The sequence below is a fragment of the Tursiops truncatus genome, chromosome 11 (assembly GCF_011762595.2).
Source record: "Tursiops truncatus isolate mTurTru1 chromosome 11, mTurTru1.mat.Y, whole genome shotgun sequence".
Lineage (NCBI taxonomy): Eukaryota > Metazoa > Chordata > Mammalia > Artiodactyla > Delphinidae > Tursiops > Tursiops truncatus.
Genome location: NC_047044.1, coordinates 76,477,536 through 76,495,658, shown reverse-complemented (window position 1 = coordinate 76,495,658; position 18,123 = coordinate 76,477,536). Strand labels below are relative to the sequence as shown.

The following is an 18,123-nucleotide window of genomic DNA, read 5'->3' as shown; positions in this document are numbered from 1 at the left end:
GACAAATGTCAGTTGTACTTTAGGAGTGGTGGAAAGACCACACTTTCGGAAAATCAGACAAGCTTTATTCATCTAAAGGAGACAGGAGAAAGTCAGCACAAACAGGGGCAAGGATACACAGCAGAGAGATCAGCTGCTTCATTTCAGAATGAGTTGTAGCTTCCCGGGCATTAAATCTTGCTGGGCATTAAGCCATCCTTAGGCTATATAGGAGTGGGGTTCATGTCAGACTTTCTTGCAACAAAACTCCCTGTTTCTTGCATTCACTTCTGTTTGCTGACCTGTGTGGCTTAGGCTCTGGAAAACCCCATATCTGAGCCAAGGACACCACCCCATGTTCTGGGAGCTGCTTTTAGTTATGTATTAGCTCATGTAACTATCTCAACGATCCTATGAGGTAAGTGTTAGTGTTATTTTCAATTTACAGATGAGAAAACTGAGCAGAGACAGGTTAAGTGATTTCCCCAAAGTGAGTGCAGAGCCATGATCTCCACCTCAAGAGGGCAAAGGACTACCCCGCCCTACATATTACAAGAACTAACCAACTCTGCCCTTTCTCATTCTTATTCACTCAGATTGGATTCCCTTGTTTACTTTGTTGACTTTAAAAATAAAAGTTATTTTACCAGCAAAAATGGTTTTTTTTCGGGAATAGCAGAGGAATTGTAACAGAGAAGAACAAACCTGATACCTTTAGCTCTAACCTTTGCGCTCTGTTGCCACATTGCCTGTGCTTAGTCATGCTGGTTCTACACCTTTGTCCAAAAAAATGTTGCCTAGAGTCTGAAATGTACTTGATAGCCATTCTCAAGGCTCTGCCTTCTGGGTTTGACCTTTAAAGGTTTAAGACTTTTCATTTACATAGAGATAAACAGTTGCAGAACAAAGAATAACATTTGTCTTGTTGGAGGTTTACAGGAACATGGTGATCAGACCTTTGTGGACAGATACAAGAAGAAAGGATGCTCACATCCCCTCCAGGGTCTGGCCTGCACCAAGAAGTCTGCAACAACCAACCACACCCCCTCCCCCTTTAGTATTAAAAGAAGCTTGAATTCTAGCTCCGGTAAGATGTTTCTTTGGGACACTGGTCTGCCATCTTCTCCGACTGCTGTCTTTCTGAATAAAGTCGCTATTCCTTACCCCAACACCTGGTCTCTCGATTTATTGGCCTGTCATGGGGCAAGCAGTATCACTTTGCACTTGGTGACCGAATTGCAATTTGGGTCAAGCAAACTATAGCAAAAGCTATAGGCAAGTCCAACAAACAAAGGAAAGTTACTTTATAGAGAAAATGGAGGAATTTGGGGGGGGTTCTTATGAAGGAAAGTGCATGGTGAAAAGTGAGGGTGATGACAGTTTCTCATTGGCTGAGTTGCTGGGGTAGTCTGTTTCTTGTATGAACTGCAATGTACATCTTGCTCTTTGGGGCCTGTAATTGACAATTCCTTCTGTAATTGACTGGGAGTGGTACTGTACTGCATGAGAGCTCCCCCTTCTGGCCTCCCAACTCTATTTTGGTGAGGTTTCCCTTTATTAATTTTCACAACTTTCTCCTGTAGAAATCCCCCAGCAAAAAGAGTCTATTTCCTTTTCTTTTAGGAGGTTTCTCTGCGTTAATGGATGCTCCCCCTTGTTAGGAATTTTCAGCCCGGAGTTAGACTTACTGAATTGGCAATTTTGCAGATGGTGCTCTTCAGTCCCTTTTTAACAAATCCTTCGAAAGAATCTGATGCAAGTTAAAGGCGGAGAGCCACTGCTGGAGTTTTCTTCCTCAGATACGTGAACTAGCTTTGCAAGTTTGGGAGATGACTGGGGGGCGGGGCTGGCCCCGGACGCTACTTCATCCGATCGGCACTAGGACCCCGGCGCCGGGGACCGGGTCTCGCAGCTGCCGTTGCGCCCGGGGAGGGGTTGTACTGTTCCGGGAGCCGGGCCTCCAACTCGACCCGCCCCTGGAGGCGGACCCGAGTTGACTTAAACTCTGGGGCTGCCAGGCGCTGCGTTTTCCTCCGCTCGCCCTGGCTGGGTTGTGTGCCCGTTGGTGAGTTGGGGGTGGGGGGGGCTTGGTTCCCGGCCGGCACTCGCACATCTTCTCTGGTCTTGGCTGGGCTGGGGGCACCGGGAGTCCAGGCGTCTGCGGGCGGGGCTGGGCGTGCGGCGGTGAGCGCTTTTGTTCTGTGGCGGGGACAGAGTGGCGGCTGCAGGGGCTCCGGGGGCTCGGGCCTCGGGCCCACGGTGAACGCGCCCCGCTGGCCGCCGCCCAGAGCTGGGCGGGCCCGCTGGGCTCGGCTTGTTGCCCTCCCACGGCGCGGGGCCGGCCCGGAGGAGCCGCGGACTCAGAGCCTGACCCAGAGGGCGGCGCCTCGCCGTGTGTTTTCTGTGGATCGCCTTACTCTTCACCGTAGAGGTCGCGGGTGCAGACTGCGAGGACGCATTTTGTTAAATTCCAAGGCGATTGGTTAGGCTGGATGTGAGAGTGGCTTATGTTGTTATTGATTTCCTGTCGCTGGCTTGAAAAAAAGATCTTTGTTTTGCATTTATTTTTCTAGTGTTTTCTTCCTCCCCACCCCCATTATGCAGAACCTCCCGAAACAGAATTGCTTCGCTTGCATCTCCAAGTGGCCCGCGAACGCGCTTGTGCCGGAGACGTTTTCTGTTCCTCTGCAATAGTTAGTCCCTCGAGGCATTTTTAAATGCACAAATGCGTACAGATTTTAGATGTTCTCGAGGGACGCGAATTCCCTAAGCAGATGACCTTAGGATCCTGAGTTCAGCAAGCTTCCGGAGAATCGTTTCACTGAAAACAATTTGTAATACTTCTAGTGCCTGTAATCAAAATAAGGAGAACAGCAAGTGATGGGGATGAGCTTGGGTGCATTTAAATAGGCGGGTCGCAGAGCTTGTTTGGGGATTTTTCTGATAAATGCGTTAGCTGTAAACCACAGTTAAGTTTTAGTATTATTATGCATGAGTTAAGGTTTTACTTATTTTTTTTTTACTGTATAGTTGGCTTCTTGTTTACTAATCCAATAAAGAATTAAGTTAAAGTGTTGTTTAGCGTGATAAAATAATAGTGGCCCAGGAGGAGCGCACGTGAATTATCACTTAAAAAGTGAACGGTATTTTAAGGCAGACCCAGTTTGTTTCTGTTACTTTGCCTTCTTAATAAGAATTCAGTAAACTTAGTTTGCTTTTGGTGCAACCTTAAGGAACAGTTTGCACAGCAATGTCGTATCAAGTAAACAGATTAGTGTGTATTTTTATTACAAACTTAATGTGAACTTTATATAAATAAAATTCAACTATAATTTTCGTATTAAGTTATATATTATATATTTAAGTTTTATATTAAATTATTATCAGTTATAAAGTGTTTCTTGCTGTTCCTAGGACCAAAGAAGTAAACACTGTGGAGTGATACTGACACGTTTGGAAGGAAATGGGAACATATACAGTAATGAATGAGTAATATCATATTTAAAGGTAAGCGTGTCTCCTCTCAGTAGTCTACTCTAATTTATCTGTTGTGGAACAAAATTATTAAGTTGAATCAGCATTGGTTAAATATTAAACTATAGAATGCTGTGGATTTGACGTCAAGGCTTGAGAAATATGGTTGGCATAGCATGGAGAATTCAGCTGTTCATCTTTGCAAGAAAAGGAATAGAAGATGATGGTGAGGTGACTGTGGTCTAAGTTACTGAGGAAGAGGTCTACTTAACATTATTCTCTACATGGTTTGTTTCTTATTTTTTAAATTCATCATATGTGGCACATGGGGTTGGAGGAAGGCAGCACAGAGCAGAACTCTGGGAGAACCATCCCCTGAAATATAAACCTATAAAGCCAAAGAGGTCATTTCAGGGCTTCCATCCTGTAAACTCCAAGTAGTGTTAGGAAATCTGTAATGATTAAGACCATGGTCCCTGCAGTCAGACTGCTGAGCGTCAGATTTTGGCTCTACCACTTGCCATCTCTGCAACCTTGGGAGAATTATTTAACTTCTCTGCCTCAGTTTTCTCATCTTCTGTGAAATGGGGGTAACCATAGTACCTAGCTCGCAGGATTGTTGTGATAAGTTAATGAATTTGGTAGATAGAACACACTTGGAAGAGCTCCTGGTAAATGGTAAGTGCTTAATAAATCTTAGCTGTTGTCATGAGAAGAAATATATTTTATGGCCTAAGAAAATTAACAGTGTCTTACAGGAGATTGTTTGCTCATTTAAGTGCTAAATCAATTTATCGAGTTTGTGTTGATTAAACCCTTGACTGTAGATGATGTTGGAGGTTCTGTTTTTGTAAGGAAGTACCAGACACAACTCTGTTTTTTACCTGCAGCCGTATTTTTTTAATTAATTAATTAATTTTTGGCTGTGTTGGGTCTTTGTTGCTTTGCGCAGGCTTTCTCTAGTTGCGGCTATGGCTTCTCATTGCGCTGGCTTCTCTTGTCGCAGAGCACAGGCTCTAGGCTCGTGGACTTCAGTAGTTATAGCATGCGGGCTCAGTAGTTGTGGCTCGCGGGCTTTAGAGCGCATGCTCAGTAGTTGTGGTGCACGACTCAGTTGCTCCGCGGCATGTGGGATCTTCCTGGACCGACATGTAGGATCTTCCTGGACCGGGGCTCGAAGCCGTGTCCCCTGCATTGGCAGGAGGATTCTTAACCACTGCGCCACCAGGGAAGCCCTAAAGGTACAATCTTAAAAAAAGAAATGTAATCTTGTGGACCTTTGAAGAATTCTAAGTGCTTTGTTGACAAACAGCTATGTAGTGTGTCTATGCTTGATATCCTAAGTGTGCTTGTAAATTGAAGGGCAGTGTTAGAGCCTAGCCTGTTGAGGTAAATGTCTGAAGTGATTGCAGAGATTTAATGACAGTCACTAAGATTTTCTTGAGATGTGTTAAATTACAAGACTTCATTTGTAAATAAAATCTTAACTTGTAGTTAAAATTGTGGTTAAAGAAATTATATTGTCCGCTTAGGTTTCAAGAAACAAAAAATCATACGCAAACTTTTTTAAGCCCCCAAAGAGAATTTATTGGATCACATAACTTAAGAGTTCATGTGAGAAGATATACAGATTGCCAACAAACACAAGAAAGGATGCTCAACATCACTAATCATTAGAGAAATGCAAATGTAGGTGATACTTACAATGAGGTATCACCTCACACCAGTCAGAATGGCCATCAAAAAGTCTACAAACAATAAATGCTGGAGAGGGTGTGGAGAAAAGGGAACCCTCTTGCACTGTTGGTGGGAATGTAAATTGATACAGCCACTATGGAGAACAGTATGGAGGTTCCTTAAAAAACTAAAAATAGAACTGCCATCCCACCCAGCAATCCCACTACTGGGCATTTACCCTGAGAAAACCATAATTCAAAAAGAGTCATGTACAACAATGTTCATTGCAGCGCTATTTACGATAGCCAGGACATGGAAGCAACCTAAGTGTCCATCGACAGAGGAATGAATAAAGAAGATGTGGCACATATATACAATGGAATATTACTCAGCCATAAAAAGACATGAAATTGCGTTATTTGTAGTGAGGTGGATGGACCTGGAGTCTCATACAGAGTGAAATAAGTCAGAGTATGCTAACACATGTATATGGAATCTAAAAAAAAAAATGTTTCTGAAGAACCTAAGGGCAGGACAGGAATAAAGACGCAGACATAGAGAATGGACTTGATGACACAGGGAGGGGGAAGGGTAAGCTGGGACGAAGTGAGAGAGTAACAATTGACTTTATATATACTACCAAATGTGAAATAGATAGCTAGTGGGAAGCAGCCGCATAGCACAGGGAGATCAGCTCAGTGCTTTGTGACCACCTAGAGGGGTGGGATAGGGAGGATGGGAGGGAGACACCAAGAGGGAAGAGATATGGGGATATATGTATACGTATAGCTGATTCACTTTGTTATAAAGCAGAAACTAATACACCATTGTAAAGCAATTGTACTCCAATAAAGGTATTTAAAAAAAAAAAGTTCATGTGGCTTGACTTTCAGGTTTGGCTGGATCCAACATTTGAATCTGAAAGCAAGTTTTAAAGACTTGAGACACTGTCTTGAAGTTCTGCTGTCTTCTTTGGCATTGACTTCATTCTCAGGCACAGTTCCCCCTTCATTGGGTAGCCCTAACATCTCCAGGTATATAGCCAGTCAGCTTCAACTTGCACAGAGCATGTCTTTGGTCTGGTTGCTCTGCCAGGTCTATAATTATATTAGTGCTTATCGTGTCATGTGCCCATGTCTGTGCTAACAACTGGGAAATGTTTTGTTTTTTTAAACTGTAGTTTACAGATATAATTCATATATTCATATAATTGTTTATTCACTTACAGTGTACAGTGGTTTTGCATATATTCACATAGTGTGCAAGCATTACCACAATCACTTTTAGAGCATATTCTTGCCCCCCAAAAGAATCTCTACTCATTATACTCTCCATATATTCTCTATACTCTCCATTCTCCCCCAACCCACGCATCTCCAGGCAACCGTTAATCTAGTTTGTTTCTAGATTTGTGTATTCTGAACACTTCTTATAGATGATGTCATGTGTGATCTTTTATGACTCTTTTCTCACCTAGCATGATGTTTTCAAGATTGATTCATGATAAGCATGTATGTATTTCATTCCTTTTTATTAGCAAGTAATAATTCCATTGTATGGTTATGCCACATTTTGTTTTCCTTTCATCAGTTAACACACATTTGGATTGTTTCCACTTTTTGGCTACTCTGAATAATGTTGCTGTGAGCATTCATGTACAAGTGTTTGTATGGGCATACATTTTCAATTCGTGTATGTATATATCTAGGAGTTGAATTTTTCTGTCATATCATATGGTAACTATTTTTGACCTTTTGAGAAATTGCCAGACTGTTTTTGATGAACCATATACATTCTCAGTAGTAACAGCAATGCATAGGAGTTCCAGTTTGTCCACATCCTTATTAACACTTGTCTTTTTGATTGTAGCTATCATAGTGAGCATTAAGTGGCATCCTGTGATTTTATTAATGATGTTGAGCATCTTTTTGTGCATATTGCCTATTTGTATATCTTTGGAAAACCTGTCTATTCAAAACCTCTGTTAACTTTAAATTCAAGTTGTTTTTATATTACTGAGGTGTAAAAGTTCTTTATATATTCTGGATTCTAGTTTCTTCCTAGTGATCATATATATGAGGGTTTGTTTTTGGATTCTATTCCATTGATCATTGTCTATCCTAGTTCAGTCCCGCATGACTTTGTTTACTCTAGTTTTTGGGTTTTTTTTTAGCCATTGGTATTAGTTATTATAATTAGTTGTTGCATAATTACCCCAAATATTAGTGGCTTAAAACAGCAAATAGTTATTATCTCATATAGTTACTACTATGGGTCAGGAATCAGGGAATGGCTTAGCTGAGTGGTTCTGGCTCAGGGCTTTTCATGAGGCTGCTGTCAAGATATTGGCAGGAGCTGCATACAGTTTTTGAAGGCCTAACTGAGGCTCAGGGATTTGCTTCCAAGATGGCTCACTCACATAGCTGTTGGAAGGAGGCTGTAGTTTTTTGCCATGTGAGTATCTCCATATTTTGCCTGAGTGTCCCGATGGTGTGACTGCTGGCTCTTCCCCTTCTCATCAGGTCCTTTCAGATGGGCAGCAGCATCACTGGAAACCACAGAGGTTCAAGGTACAAGGAAGAAAGCCTTGCAAGATCATCAGTACCATTAGAGAGAGCGCAAAAAAGCTAAAAAGCCTCCCAGTGTGATATGCGGCCTTGCTCAGTGGTAGCTCTTCTTATTAATTTGCAATTACTATTTTAAGATCTGCTGGTAGTGGAGGTTCTCCTGCAGATGTTGGGGGGGGTTGCTGTGGCTCACGGGGACAAGGACGTTGGCAGTAGCAGTTCTGGGAAATACCCGTTGGCATAAGGCCCCACCAAAGAGCCTGTAGCAGTTTACTCTAGCTTTGTAGTTTAAAGTTTTGAAATTGGTAAGTGTGAGTCCTTCAACTTTATACTTTTTCTCAAAATCAATTTTAGGGTCAGGTTCTCAATTTCTGCAAAGAAGACATCTGGGACTTTGGTAAGGGTTGTAATGAATCTGTAGACCAATTTGAGGAGTAGTGCCACCTTGAGAGTATCAAATCTTCCAGTCTATGAATGTGGGATGTGTTTCCATTTATTTAGGTCTTTAATTTCTTTTGGCAATGTTTTGAAATATTCAGAGTGTACAATTTTCACTTTTCGTTAAATTTATTCCAAAGTATTTCTTTCTTTTTGCTGTTACTGTAAATGGACTTGTTTTCTAGATTGTTGTATAGAAATAAATTTGGTTTTTGTATATTGAGCTTGTACTAGGCGACCTAGTCAAACTAGTTCTAGTTTTTTATTAGTTGGATTCCTTACAACTTCCTATATACAAGATGATGCCATCTGTAAGTAGAGGTAGTTTTATTTCTTAATTTCCAATCTGGATGTCTTTTATTTTTTTTCTTTTTGCCAAGTGCCATGGCTAGAACCCCTCCTACAATGTTGAATGGAAGTGGCAAGAGCAGATATCCTTGTCTTGTTCCGGATCTTGTAAAGGGAAAAACAGGCTTTAAAGCTGTGGCTTTTTTGTAGATGTCTTTTACCCAGTTGAGGAAGTTCCCCTTTGTTTCTAGTTTTAGTGTTTTTATCTGAAAGGGTGTTGGATTTTAGGATGCATTTAATTTCAGTCGTAGCAGATGCTTTTTCTACATGTGCTTGAGATGATCATGTTGTTTGTGTCCTTTATTCTATTGATGTGTTATATGACATTGGTTCAACATAAAAAATAAAAAAATCAATCTTGCATTTCTGGGAAAGTACCAGTTGGTCATGGCATATACTTACTTTTATATGCTGTTATATTTGGTTCGCTAGTATTTTGTTGAAGATTTTTGCATCTATATTCATAACAGATTGTTCGGTAGTTCTTTTTTTCTTTTCTTTTTTTTTTTGCGGTATGCGGGCCTCTCACTGCTGTGGCTTCTCCCACCGCGGAGCACAGGCTCTGGACTCGCAGGCTCAGCAGCCATGGCTCAAAGGCCCAGCCGCTACGGGGCATATGGGGTCCTCCCGGACTGGGGCACGAACCCATGTCCCCTGCATCTGCAGGTGAACTCTCAACCACTGTGCCACAAGGGAAGCCCATGGTCTGTAGTTTTATTGTGATTTTATGTATTTATTTATTTTCTGATTTTAGTATTGGCCTCAAAATTGATTTGGGAAGTATTCCCTCTTTTATGTTTTAGAAGAGTTTGTAGAGTGGGTTTTAAATGTTTAAATTTTTGGCATGAATCACCAGAAAGCCATCTGGGCCTAACCATTTCTTTTTGGGTTGTTTTTTGGTTACTAATTCAATTTCTTTATGGGTCTGTTCTGATTTCCTGTATCTTCTTGAGTCATTTTTGGTCAGTGTGTCTTTTGGGATTCTCTGCACCCAATTCCAGTGTGTGTGTTTGTGTGGGGGGATCCCCACCATACTACCAACAAGCAGTTCTCTGGGGACATCAGTTGGGTGTCCTACAATTCAACTTGTTACCAAGTCCAAACTCCCTCTACTTGCTGCACGACAGGCCAGTAAATCGGGAGACGAGGTGTTGAGGGAAGGAATATGACTTAATTCCGAAAGCCGGCAGACGGAAAAGATGGCAGACTAGTGTCTCAAAAGAACCATCTTGTTGGGGTTTGGATGCCAGTTTCGTTCATAGAACAGAGACGGGGAGATGAGGAAGTGAAGTAAAAAGGCCATAAGTTTTGCAAATATCCCCTGGAATGGCAAGCCTCAGGGAGGGGATGTGTTAATTTCTTCTTTCTTGCAGCCATCCACAGGTGGACAGGGTCTGGACACTTAACATTCAGGGGTAGGGTTCCCTGAGACAGACCATTATGTATAGACATTATCCTTTTAGTGAAAAAAAGCAGTGGAAAGCAAAGGTTAAATAAAGTAAAAGAACCAGATCCAACATGTAGTTAGATTTGGCTCTTACCTGTTACAAACTCAGTTCTGACACTATCTACCCAGAAATGCCAGCAGATTCCACAGGTTGAAGCCTCAGTCGCACAAGTTGCCTCACCCCGCACTTCACATGCACAAGCCTATACTGTCACCTGTGCTTCTGACTGGGTACAGATTGGAGGTTCCCAGGACCAACCCTCTCCTTTTTTTTTTTTTCCTTTACGTCTTTATTGGAGTAAAATTGCTTTACAATGGTGTGTTAGTTTCTGCTTTATAACAAACTGAATCAGTTATACATATACATATGTTCCCATATCTCTTCCCTCTTGCGTCTCCCTCCCTCCCACCCTCCCTATCCCACCCCTCTAGGTGGTCACAAAGCACCAAGCTGATCTCCCTGTGCTATGCGGCTGCTTCCCACTAGCTATCTATTTTACGTTTGGTAGTGTATATATGTCCCTGCCACTCTCTCACTTTGTCACAGCTTACCCTTACCCCTCCCCATATCCTCAAGTCCATTTTCTAGTAGGTCTGTGTCTTTATTCCCATCTTACCCCTAGGTTCTTAATGACGTTTTTTATTTTCTTAGATTCCATATATATGTGTTAGCATACGGTATTTGTCTTTCTCTTTCTGACTTACTTCACTCTGTATGACAGATTGTAGGTTCATCCACCTCAGTACAAATAACTCAATTTCGTTTCTTTTTATGGCTGAGTAATATTCCATTGTATATATGTGCCACATCTTCTATTTCCATTCATCCGATGATGGACACTTAGGTTGCTTCCATCTCCTGGCTATTGTAAATAGAGCTGCAATGAACATTTTGGTACATGACTCTTTTTGAATTATGGTTTTCTCAGGGTATATGCCCAGTAGTGGGATTGCTGGGTCATATGGTAATTCTGTTTGTAGTTTTTAAGGAACCTCCATACTGTTCTCCGTAGTGGCTGTACCAATTCACATTCCCAACAGCAGTGCAAGAGTGTTCCCTTTTCTCAACACCCTCTCCAGCATTTATTGTTTCTAGATTTTTTGATGATGGCCATTTTGACTGGTGTGAGATGATATCTCATTGTAGTTTTGATTTGCATTACTCTAGTGATTAATGATGTTGAGCATTCTTTCATGTGTTTGTTGGCAAACTGTATATCTTCTTTGGAGAAATGTCTATTTAGGTCTTCTGCCCAATTTTGGATTGAGTTGTTTGTTTTTTTGTTGAGCTGCATGAGCTACTTTTAATTTTGGAGATTAATCCGTTGTCAGTTGCTTCATTTGCAAATATTTTCTCCCATTCTGAGGGTTGTCATTTGGTCTTGTTTATGGTTTCCTTTGCTGTGCAAAAGCTTTGAAGTTTCATTAGGTCCCATTTGTTTATTTTGTTTTTATTTCCATTTCTCTAGGAGGTGGGTCAAAAAGGATCTTGCTGTGATTTATGTCATAGAGTGTTCTGCGTATGTTTTCCTCTAAGAGTTTGATAGTTTCTGGCCTTACATTTAGTCTTTAATCCATTTTGAGTTTATTTTTGTGTATGGTGTTATGGAATGTTCTAATCTCATACTTTTACATGTACCTATCCAGTTTTCCCAGCACCACTTATTGAAGAGGCTGTCCTTTCTCCACTGTACATTCCTGCCTCCTTTATCAAAGATAAGGTGACCATATGTTCGTGGGTTTGTCTCTGGGCTTTCTATCCTGTTCCATTGATCTGTATTTCTGTTTTTGTGCCAGTACCATACTGTCTTGATTACTGTAGCTTTGTAGTATAGTCTGAAGTCAGGGAGCCTGATTCCTCCAGCTCTGTTTTTCGTTCTCAAGATTGCTTTGGCTATTCAGGGTCTTTTGTGTTTCCATACGAATTGTGAAATTTTTTGTTCTAGTTCTGTGAAAAATGCCAGTGGTAGTTTGATAGGGATTGCATTGAATCTGTAGATTGCTTTGGGTAGTAGAGTCATTTTCACAATGTTGATTCTTCTAATCCAAGAACATGGTATATCTCTCCATCTATTTGTATCATCTTTAATTTCTTTCATCACTGTCTTATAATTTTCTGCATACAGGTCTTTTGTCTCCTTAGGTAGGTTTATTCCTAGATATTTTATTCTTTTTGTTGCAATGGTAAATGGGAGTGTTTTCTTGATTTTCACTTTCAGATTTTTCATCATTAGTGTATAAGAATGCCAGAGATTTCTGTGCATTAATTTTGTATCCTGCAACTTTACCAAATTCATTGATTAGCTCTAGTAGTTTTCTGGTAGCATCTTTAGGATTCTCTATGTATAGTATCATGTCATCTGCAAACAGTGACAGCTTTACTTCTTCTTTTCCAATTTGGATTCCTTTTATTTCCTTTTCTTCTTTGATTGCTGTGGCTAAAACTTCCAAAACTATGTTGAATAAGAGTGGTGAGAGTGGGCAACCTTGTCTTGTTCCTGATCTTAGTGGAAATGGTTTCAGTTTTTCAGCATTGAGGACGATATTGGCTGTGGGTTTGTCATATATGGCCTTTATTATGTTGAGGAAAGTTCCCTCTATGCCTACTTTCTGCAGGGTTTTTATCATAAATGGGTGTTGAATTTTGTTGAAAGCTTTTTCTGCATCTATTGAGATGATCATATGGTTTTTCTCCTTCAATTTGTTAATATGGTGTATCACCTTGATTGATTTGCATATATTGAAGAATCCTTGCATTCCTGGAATAAACCCCACTCAATCATGGTGTATGATCCTTTTAATGTGCTGTTGGATTCTGTTTGGTAGTATTTTGTTGAGGATTTTTGCATCTATGTTTATCAGTGATATTGGCCTGTAGTTTTCTTTCTTTGTGACATCCTTGTCTGGTTTTGGTATCAAGGTGATGGTGGCCTCGTAGAATGAGTTTGGGAGTGTTTCTCCCTCTTCTGTATTTTGGAAGAGTTTGAGAAGGATCGTTGTTAGCTCTTCTCTAAATGTTTGACAGAATTTGCCTGTGAAGCCATCTGGTCCTGGGCTTTTGTTTGTTGGAAGATTTCAATTTCAGTGCTTGTGCTTGGTCTGTTCATATTTTCTATTTCTTCCTGATTCAGTCTTGGCAGGTTGTGCATTTCTAAGAATTTGTCCATTTCTTCCAGGTTGTCCATTTTATTGGCATAGAGTTGCTTGTAGTAATCTCTCATGATTTTTTGTATTTCTGCAGTGTCACTTGTTACTTCTTCTTTTTCATTTCTAATTTTACTGATTTGAGTCTTCTCACTTTTTTTCTTGATGAGTTTGGCTAATGGTTTATCCATTTTGTTTATCTTCTCAAAGAACCAGCTTTTAGTTTTATTGATCTTTGCTATCGTTTCCTTCATTTCTTTTTCATTTATTTCTGCTCTGATTTTTATGATTTCTTTCCTTCTGCTAACTTTGGGGTTTTTTTGTTCTTCTCTAATTGCTTTAGGTGCAAGGTTAGGTTGTTTATTAGAGATGTTTCCTGTTTCTTAAGGTAGGATTGTATTGCTATAAACTTTCCTCTTAGAAATGCTTTTGCTGCATCCCATAGGTTTTGGGTCATCGTGTCTCCATTGTCATTTGTTTCTAGGTATTTTTTGATTTCCTCTTTGATTTCTTCAGTGCTCACTTCGTTATTAAGTAGTGTATTGTTTAGCCTCCATGTGTTTGTATTTTTTACAGATCCTTTCCTGTAATTGATATCTAGTCTCATAGCGTTGTAGTCGGAAAAGATACTTGATACAATTTCAATTTTCTTAAACTTACCAAGGCTTGATTTGTGATCCAAGATATGATCTATCCTGGAGAATGTTCCATGAGCACTTGAGAAAAATGTGTATTCTGTTTTTGGATGGAATGTCCTATAAATACCAATTAAGTCTATATTGTTTAATGTATCATTTAAAGCTTGTGTTTCCTTATTTATTTTCATTTTGGATGATGTGTCCATTCGTGAAAGTGGGGTGTTAAAGTCTCCTCCTATGAATGTGTTACTGTCGATTTCCCCTTTTATGGCTGTTAGTATTTGCCTTATGTATTGAGGTGCTCCTATGTTGGGTGCATAAATATTTACAATTGTTATATCTTCTTCTTGGATCGATCCCTTGATCATTATGTAGTGTCCTTCTTTGTCTCTTGTAATAGCCTTTTTTTTAAAGTCTATTTTGTCTGATATGAGAATTGCTACTCCAGCTTTCTTCTGATTTCCATTTGAATGGAATATCTTTTTCCATCCCCTCACTTTCAGTCTATATGTGTCCCTAGGTCTGAAGTGGGTCTCTTGTAGGCAGCATATATATGGGTCTTGTTTTTGTATCCTTTCAGCCAGTCTGTGTCTTTTGGTGGGAACATTTAATCCATTTATATGTAAGGTAATTATCGATATGTATGTTCCTATTCCCATTTTCTTAATTGTTTTGGGTTATTTATTGTAGGGCTTTTCCTCCTCTTGTGTTTCTTGCCTAGAGAAGTTCCTTTAGCATTTGTTGTAAAGCTGGTTTGGTGGTGCTGAACTCTCTCAGCTTTTGCTTGTCTGTAAAGGTTTTAATTTCTCCATCAAATCTAAATGAGATCCTTGCTTGGTAGAGTAATCTTGGTTGTAGGTTTTTCTCCTTCATCACTTTAAATATGTCCTGCCAGTCCCTTCTGGCTTGCAGAGTTTCTGCTGAGAGATCAGCTGTTAACCTTATGGGGATTCCCTTGTGTGTTATTTGTTGTTTTTCCCTTGCTGCTTTTAATATGTTTTCTTTGTATATAATTTTTGACAGTTTGATTAATATGTGTCTTGGCGTGTTTCTCCTTGGATTAACTTGATTAACTCTTTCCTTTCCCATATTAGGGAAGTTTTCAACTATAATCTCTTCAAATATCTTCTCAGACCCTTTCTTTTTCTCTTCTTCTTCTGGAACCCCTTTAATTCGAATGTTGGTGCGTTTAATGTTGTCCCAGAGGTCTCTGAGACAGTCCTTAGTTCTTTTCATTCTTTTTTCTTTATTCTGCTCTGCAGTAGTTCTTTCCACTATTTTATCTTCCAGGTCACTTATCCGTTCTTCTGCCTCAGTTATTCTGCTATTGATCCCATCTAGAGTATTTTTAATTTCATTTATTGCGTTGTTCATCATTGCTTGTTTCATCTTTAGTTCTTCTAGGTCCTTGTTAAATGTTTCTTGCATTTTGTCTATTCTGTTTCCAAGATTTTGGATCATCTTTACTACCATTATTCTGAATTCTTTTTCAGGTAGACTGCCTATTTCCTCTTCATTTGTTAGGTCTGGTGGGTTTTTACCTTGCTCCTTCATCTGTTGTGTGTTTTTCTGTCTTCTCATTTTGCTTGTCTTACTGTGTTTGGGGTCCTCTTTCTGCAGGCTGAAGGTTCGTGGTTCCCATTGGTTTTTGTGTCTGTCTCCAGTGGCTAAGGTTTGTTCAGTGGGTTGTGTAGGCTTCCTGGTGGAGGGGACTAGTGCCTGTGTTCTGGTGGATGAGGCTGGATCTTGTCTTTCTGGTGAGCAATTCCACGTCTGTTGGTGTGTTTTGGGGTGTCTGTGGACTTATTATTTTAGGCAGCCTCTCTGCTAATGGGTGGGGTTGTGTTCCTGTTTTGCTAGTTGTTTGGCATAGGGTGTCCAGCACTGTAGCTTGCTGGTCATTGAGTGAAGCTGGGTGCTGGTGTTGAGATGGAGATCTCTGGAAGATTTTTTTCTGTTTGATATTATGTGGAGCTGGGAGGTCTCTTGTGGACCAGTGTCCTGAAGTTGGCTCTCCCACCTCAGAGGCACAGCACTGACTCCTGGCTGCAGCACCAAGAGCCTTTCATCCACACGGCTCACATCACAAAAAGAGGAAAAGGGGAAAAAATAATAAATCTTGCTCTCAAAGTCCACCTCCTCAAATTGGGATGATTCGTTGTCTATTCAGGTATTCCACAGATGCAGGTACATCGAGTTGACTGTGGATATTTAATCCGCTGCTCCTGAGGCTGCTGGGAGAAATTTCCCTTTTTCTTCTTTGTTGGCACAGCTCCCGGGGGTTCAGCTTTGGATTTGGTCCCGCCTCTGCGTGTAGTTCGCCGGAGGGCGTCTGTTCTTCGCTCAGACAGGACAGGGTTGAAGGAGCAGCTGATTCGGGGGCTCTGGCGCACTCAGCCCAGGAGGAGGGAGGGGTTAGGATGCGGGGCGAGTCTGCGGCTGTAGAGGCAGCAGAGGCCAGCGGGACGTTGCTCCAGCCTGAGGTGCCCTGTGCATTCTCCCAGGGAAGTTGTTCCTGGATCCCGGGACCCTGGCAGTGGTGGGCTGCACAGGCTCCCGGGAGGGGAGGTAGGGATAGTGACCTGTGCTCGTACACAGGCTTCTTGGTGGCAGCAGCAGCAGCAGCAGCCTTAGCATCTCATGCCCGTTTCTGGGGTCCTCGCTGATCGCCGCGGCTCGCGCCCGTCTCTGGAGCTCCTTTAAGTAGCACTCTTAATCCCCTCTCCACTCTGGACCCCACGACCACTGGCTGGTCCACTGTGTTCAGGAAATTCAACAGGAACCCTGGCAGCTCCTCAATGTCTGCTAGTATTGGAGGGTGTCCTGCAGAGGCTGGGGGTGGCGCTGTTTCATCGTGGGGAAAAGGATACTGGCAGCAGAAGTTCTGGGAAGTACTCCTTGGTGTGAGCCCTCCCAGAGTCTGTCCCCAACCCTCTCCTTGAACTTCAGACACCAGTCTCAAGCCCAGGTTGATGCCTGTATTTCTGATTGATTGGTAAGAGGTTCTAAGACACCCCCCCTCTGTTCAATTAATTTGCTAGAGAGGCTTACGGAACTCAGAGCAACATTTTACTTACTAGATTACTGGTTTATTGCAAAGGATATTAAAGGATACTGTTACACAGTACTCAACTGAGTGAATTTGAGGAACTAATTGGCTTTTTTCAACAATTCATGAATTGAGAGTAAATTGGAGCTCGAGGAGCTGTACAGAATGGAAGCCTTTTATAGAAACCGGGGCCAGAGAAGGAGGTTATTAGCAAAAGAAAAGAAAGTATTGTTTCAGGCAAGGTTACCTCACTAGTTCTGAAAAGGAAATTCCAGAAATTTAAGTCCTGGGAGATTTTGAAACTGCAATTAAATCTTAGTTTTTTGTCCTGGGGGCAAGTGGCTCCAACTTAGGGCCTGTTTTTTTTTTTTTTTTTTTTTTAAACAATAGGAATCATCAACCAGATGGAAGAGATGTGTAGGGTGAAGTACATGGGAGAAAGGGATGTGGAGCTTCCATGCCACTTCTCCCCAGATCATGTGTTCATCAACCCTGAAGCTCCCCAACCCTGTACTTTGGGGTTTTTATGGAGACCTCTTTACACAGTCATGATTGATTAAATCACTGGCCATTGGTGATTGATTCACCCTCCAGCTCCTCTCCCCTCCTGGAGCTGTCAGAGTTTGCAGCAGAGAAAGGTTTATTGCAAGGCCATGCAAGGAGATGAGGAGGCTCATGCCCTGAAAAGTCTTGAGCTCCCTGAAGGGTTTCAGCAAAGCATTTTTAAAGGCCAGGTGATTGGGGCGGGGCTCTCAGGGTATGTGATCAGCTTGCGCACAATTCTCTGATTGGCTGATGGTGAGGCAGCAGGGTGGGGTCACAGGGGTTAACCTTATCAGTCCCTCGGTTCCAGAAGGCCTGGGGATACGTGCTCATGATCATCATGTAGTTTGTCCAACAACTCAGGAAATTTTCATCAAATACTATTATCTAGGTACTTCAGAGAGGAGCTAAAGCAGAGGATATGGGGAAAGGCCTGTCGCAGGAAGGCCCCATAGGGTCCTGCTGTGTTACAAAATCATCTGGTTGGTTCTCCTGGCACCCAGCCTCCATCCTTAGGTGCAGTCAGAAAGTCACCTCAGTGACATAACAATGTTGACACTTTTATCACTCTCACTAAGGAAAATCCGAGGGTTTTAGGAGCTTTGTGCCAGAAATGGGGATGAAGACCTAATAATGTATTTCTTTTTATAAATTACAGTATCACAGGGGTTTGTCCTTTTCATCCAAATGATCTGAATATACTGGCATACAGTTGTTCATAGTGTCTCTTTTTAAATGTAAGGTTGGTAGTAATGTCCTTATTCCTGAGTTTAGTATTCTCTCTTTTTGTATTCTTGTGGCTAAAGTTTATGACCACAA

General features: G+C 41.4%; 1 protein-coding gene across 3 annotated transcripts in view; it reads left to right on the top strand.

Annotated features, from left to right (window-relative positions):
- The first annotated feature begins 1,932 nt into the window (after positions 1–1,932).
- Positions 1,933–18,123, top strand: part of RESF1 (retroelement silencing factor 1) — a 38,590-nt gene continuing 22,399 nt past the window's right edge. The window contains exons 1-2 of one of the 3 annotated variants that reach the window (XR_012324457.1): positions 1,933–2,044; positions 3,394–3,486. The gene's annotated coding sequence lies outside the window, so the exon portion shown is untranslated. The remainder of the gene's footprint in view (positions 2,045–3,393; positions 3,487–18,123) is intronic. The other 2 variants (XM_019935521.3, XM_019935514.3) reach the window with 2 other exon arrangements.